Here is a 6,000-nt window from a genome sequence, read left to right on the forward strand (position 1 = left end):
GTTAGTTACAGATTTGTAACAAACTTGTTGAAGGTGGAGAGAAGAGTGATGAGAGAGAACCGAGAGAGTTTTTTGAGAAAGTGAAGAAAGGAGAAAATGAAGTGTGTGTTTTGTGAAACTGAGAAAAATGAAGCGTGGCCCCTGAGCTATGAAGAGTTTTTGGTATTTATATGGTGAGTGAGGTTGCATGGAAGTGTGTTGTATGGAGTAGTGCAGTGTATCACTTCTCAAAACTTAATGGGCAAGTTTAGATGTATATGGTAAGTCTCTCATGAGCTTTTCACGTGCAGTTCTTGCCTGGGTTCATTGGAGTAAGCTACAGATGTTGCTCATGATCATATGTGTTGCAGCAATATTCTATTCCTTTAGCCTTGTCAACATGACCACTTTGCATGCATGAATCTCTAGCCATAGGTTTCCAAATGATCCAAAATCAGCGTCATTGTAAAGAGAGAATGGGATGAAACAATATTGATGTTGAGATGATTGAAAAATAAAGCCTTGAACTCGTTCAAAATTGCTTTTAGAACATGGATGTGCGCAACTGCAAACTCGTAAAGACCTGGGCCGGACACGACTTGCTCACTCGAACCTTTGCGAACAACCGACTTTGGGCTTCCTCAACTCCGTATCCAGTCATTCAAACGACGCAATTATTTTATCTTTAGAAAGAGGGCGTGGATTAGAGCAAACTCACATTGGTATTGACCTTGGAAGATGCTTTAAGCTCTCTAAAGTTAGACCTGGATTTGGCACGCCACATGCTTGTTATAATGACGCGCGTGACCTGGAATCCTGGCTGGACTGGATGTGTGATATAAGCTTTGCGAGGGCATGACTTAGAAGACTCATAATTGTTTCATTACTCGCTCAATAGACTCAATCTTTGTTTCATTGCGTAAAGGGAATGGGGGGGAGTAGAATCATATAAAGTTTGAGTTTATGGGACACCTGTAGAGCTCAATAAACTGATCCCAATATGGCACGTCGTGTGTTTGACATAATGCTTACGCGTGCCCAAAAATTTGCCCAGCTTTATGACTTGACTCAAATGGAAATCTTCCACTTCAAACCTTAATATCTCTTGATCCAGGCTTCAAATGGAAAAGTGTTCAACTACAAAATTGTAGAATGCCATGATCTGAACATTTTTGATGTTGGGAATTTTCTCAAATAAGGCCTTTTGACACGTGTAAATCAGGGCTGAAGTGGACTGTTCATCATGTTTCTAAGAGCCAAATATTTTTCTAAGTATGAAAACCTCCATTTTTGATATTTTTCTATTTTTGGTAACTTTGACCAATTCTCCCTGATTTTATTATTCCTTTGACTTTTCTTGACTATTTTTCCACCAGGGGTCAATATTTGGACAATTCTTCTGATTTTGACCCAAAAGTCAACTCTCTGATTTTCCTGACTATTGGTGGAATTCTTGATTAAATCTTCTCCTAACCAAATCCAGTCAGATGAATAATTCTCCCAGATCAGTGTGAAAGTTACTTACTCATATAACCAATCCCTGATTTAATTTTGACCAGAAAGTCAACTGGTTGACTTTGGTCAAAGAAGCCCTGATTAAAGCGATCAGACAAATTCCCAAGCTTGCACATCCTCACCAATACTCTGAACTGAGGGGAACCCTAATTTCGAGGGGTCTTGAGTATGAGAATAGCACCCCGCATTGGGTTTTAAACCCTTCTTTCTGATCAAGTACCAATGACATGAATGTATGTAATGACATGACCTAGATGGATGTATGCTTATGGATTGTAAACCAGATAAATAAGGGTAGGACAAATTTGGGGTATCACAAGGGGTAAGTTATACAAAGGGGAGGTGTAAGCACCCTTTGTATCCATGGTTATCCATGGGCTCTTAATTGCTTAGCTTACTTTGAAATGTTTGAAAGTGTGAAGGACTTTAGCTTGTAAAATAAGCGTAGCCTTGTTTTTGAAAGTATTTGAAAAGTGTGGGAAAAAGATTTTTGAATTTGAAAAGAGTAAGCAATTAGGAGCACCTATCCTAAGTTAGAAAAATTGTTCTTATAGTTTTTCAGGGCTATCCATACCATAGGAGGGTAGGAAGTCCTTTCATTGGATGTAAAGGTTCATCGAGAAAGTATCGTTCGCCATAAAACTGTCCCTACCATATAGAGGGTAGGTAGTCTTTAGGGAAGGATAAAATAGTCATTTAGGCAACAGGCGAGGATACCTTAGCAATGGGACAATCATCTTATTTCCGAGGCAACATCGAGGGACCAAATTTTATGATGATTTCAATGAATTAAGGCAGCACTTGCTTTAGGTATCCTCGGAATCGAGGGACTTGACTATTTTAGAATCGCAATTAAAAGGCAACAAGCAGCATAAGGAGGGTTACCCTAAAGGTGTGTGTGTGGCACAATCATGTGATTCAATTCTAATATTTATCTTATAATTAGTGGTTCTACGTTCAATTCAAGGTTGCACTCCCTAGAATTACTAACCATAGCAGTTAATATCATATTGAAATTTAAAGTGCGGAAATTAAATCCTACGCTATTACAAGGCTTCGGGGAGGGAGATTACATAGCCAAAAAAACCGGGGAATACGGAAAATAAAAGCAGAAAATAAACCTACAACTATTACATGGCTTTGGGGCAGTTACATAAAAATATGCGAAAAATAAAATCCTAATTAACTATTACAAACCTTAGCAGTTACATAATAAAACTACGAAGAATAATAAAATACGGAAATAAAAAATCCTAATTACTATTACAACCTCGAAACAATTACATAATAATAATTAAATAATAAAATCGGGAAGTCGAGAAGTAGGGGGATGAGAAGAAGAGAATTTAAAAACAAAAGTAAAATCAGAGTTTTAAAACTTATTTTTTACCTAACCTAATTAAAATAAATAAAGAATTAATTTCAAACTAATTTAAAAAATTCAAATTAAACAAATTATTTAATTAAATTAAATATTGATAAAAATAAAAAATAATTATCAAATAATTAAACCTAAAAAATCAAGCCTTAAATTCTATCTAAAAACCCTAATTTATTAAGTTATTAAAAATCAATTTTATTAATTATAAAAAAAATTAATTAAACAAATTTTATTTTTTAGAAAAAGGTTATAATTAAGTAAAAATAATTTTAATTTTAAAGCCTTGTAAAAAATAAAAATAAAAAAAGAAAATTATTAAACCAAATTAAAAGAAAATAGAAAAAAGAATTAAAAAACTTAGCGTATGATTCAGTGAGGTAGGCTCAGGAAGGTCCACGGTACTCCTGCAGTCCCAGAAGCGTTAGATCAGCTGCTTAAACGATTTGACGGCAGATGGTGTGAGTGTGCATCGTACGGAGGTAAGCGTCACACACCGGGAACACGCGCCAACCATAAATTCAAACGGACCATTGAAGCGCCGCCACGACTTCATCTTCTACCTTTTCAAAAACCTGCAAAAGTTTGCTACGGTTTTGCTACGGTTCTGCTACGATTTCTGCAAACCGTTTCGTAGCTAATCCTCGACCATCATTAAACCTGCAAAAACAACCACAAAAGAGAAAACAAACCGCCCAGATCGTATCTACAAGCTATTACAAACACAATGGTACTCTCTTTTGGCATTGAAACGGCCTATATGATTGGAACCGAAACTTAGTTTTTGGAAACCCTAACAATGGCACGAGTTGTTTCACGCGCGCAACCTTCGAACCAAAGGTTCTCTTTCGTTCTAAGCATCATCATAAACACGTTAGAGGCATTAAATCACACTGAAACATGGCAAAAGATCAAGAACGAAAAATTCATATGATAAACATTATGAACATGGAACATGCAATATAAACAGTATGAGACTTGGTTAGGGATTCTTTCTTACACTATGATACCTTGAGAACGAAACTGGATGGTTGAAAAGTCTTGAAATTGTTTGGATAAGCTTCACCAAGATTGCACTATTCTTTGAGATTCTTGAACTTCAAAACCCTAGCTTTTTCTCCCAATTTTCGTGTCCTCTCTTGCTGAATGAGTTCCCTATATATAAGTGAAAATATTAGGGTAATTATTTTGGAAAGAAACCATTAGATTGATGTTTTGAAAATATTGAAAAAATTTGATTTTATTTCTTCTAAAATTGGCCAAATCTTGATCTTATTATTCCATCCTTGATGAGCACGGAATTCAATCAAATATATGGTCCATTATGTAATTGAATTTGATTAAAAAATATAACCAAATCAAACTTTTCATATTTCATTGGTTATTTGATTTAAATCATATTTTTTAATGAATAAAAATTCAATAAAAATCAAATAATTGTCAAAAATTCGTGGAATTGGACTTGGAGCTTCTAGATGACTTGGGAAACAAGATTGCATCACAAAAGTTTGGGCCCATTTGCAAGAAAACTCATTTTGAACCATATTTGTTTCATATTTTTCAACCAAATTTGTCCAACTTTGACAAGGCATATCTCTCTCAATTTTTAAGATATGGAAGAGTTCTGGGACTTTATGGAAAGCTCAAGATGTCATCTATAAGCCACTTTGGAACCTCTTTTCCATTTGGAGATTTTATCTTGATGATATGGGCTTTGGTTCAAATTTGCTTTTGGTTGACTTTCAAAATGACCTATAATCTTTTGATCCATATCTCTCAAATGAAGCATTTTTAGCCTTGGTATGTGATAGACAAAGTTGTAGAGAATTCAATTTCCTTCAAAATGAGCTTTTAGTGGAAAATTTCTGATATTCCATGTGAAAGTTATTGCTGGTCAAAGTTCAGTTGACTTTTAGGTCGAAAAACCCTAATTTAGAAACTGAGTTTTGTTGATTTCTGAACTTTCCTTGATGAATAATGATCAATCCTTGATCAAATGATGAATTATACTTCAAAATGAGGATGTTGACCAGAAATCAGGAATGTTGACTGTACTTTGACCACAGTTGACTTTTAGGTCAAACTAGTCGACTGTTGTTTATCTGAGCAATTGACTGAGAAATCTTTGGAATTGAGGCTTGAACTTTGTCATAAAGATAGTTTAAAACATCATAAGTCATATGAAACCCATTGTAGACTTTGATTCATCAATTTTCTTAAAGGAATGCAAAACCCTAGTTCAGGAAGTCTTTGATTAGGAGCGTGAGCCTTAGATTTTCAAGTGAGCTTAAGTATAAAATATGATGGGAAAATTTTGGGGTATGACATAAGTGAATGCTAAGTTGTGCGTTGCTACTACAAAAATCTTCTTACATTATTATCTCTCAGATAGTCACACCCACTACAAATATTTACTCTTCCACTTCGTGTTTAAAGAATATGTGTGTGCAACTTCCTGGTTTTTTTATGTACAAGTATATATGTAAATTTAGCTTTGTACAGAAACACTACAAATATTTTTAGCATATATCAATTAGTGTTTACAGGAATATGGCATCTTCTGAAACACTATCATCACAACCACCATCACAAGAAGCATCTTCAGCTCAAAGTTTAGTTCAAAATAATGTTAGAGGAAAGACTGATATAGCTTGGGCACATTGTACTAGAAGTCCTGATGGAAAATCTCTTGTTTGTATGCACTGTCACAAATCTTTTGGTGGAGGTGGAATTTATAGGGTAAATCAACACTTGGCTGGAATAGTAGGAAATGTTGAAATTCGTAAGAAAGTGTCTGCTGAAATTCGTTTCCAGATGAAACAACATTTCAATGAGCGGAGCAAGAAAAGAAAAGCTTCAAATGTGGCTGAAAGTGAGTCATTTACTGCGGAGGGAGGTGAGTAGCAAATTGGTGCATCTAAAAAAAATGACGCTCGTATTGGTACTTATTTTTTACCAAGAACAACTCTAGGAGCTCAGCCTACTTTAAAAAGTGTGATGCAAAGTAAAGAAGTGATAGAAAAGTGTGATCTTGCTATTTCTAAGTGGTTTATTGATGCATCTATTCCTTTCAATGCTGCAAATTCACCGTATTTTCAACCTGTAGTTGATGCTCTCTGTTGTATGGG

At 35.0% G+C, this 6,000-nt stretch overlaps 1 long non-coding RNA gene across 1 annotated transcript in view; it reads left to right on the forward strand.

Annotated features, from left to right (window-relative positions):
* Positions 1 to 5,725, forward strand: part of LOC131624508 (uncharacterized) — a 61,757-nt gene extending 56,032 nt beyond the window's left edge. Inside the window, exon 3 of the long non-coding RNA XR_009290612.1 lies at positions 5,419 to 5,725. This is a non-coding gene — a long non-coding RNA (uncharacterized LOC131624508). The remainder of the gene's footprint in view (positions 1 to 5,418) is intronic.
* The last annotated feature ends 275 nt before the right edge of the window (positions 5,726 to 6,000 follow it).

The sequence above is a fragment of the Vicia villosa genome, unplaced genomic scaffold (genome assembly GCF_029867415.1).
Source record: "Vicia villosa cultivar HV-30 ecotype Madison, WI unplaced genomic scaffold, Vvil1.0 ctg.000133F_1_1, whole genome shotgun sequence".
Lineage (NCBI taxonomy): Eukaryota > Viridiplantae > Streptophyta > Magnoliopsida > Fabales > Fabaceae > Vicia > Vicia villosa.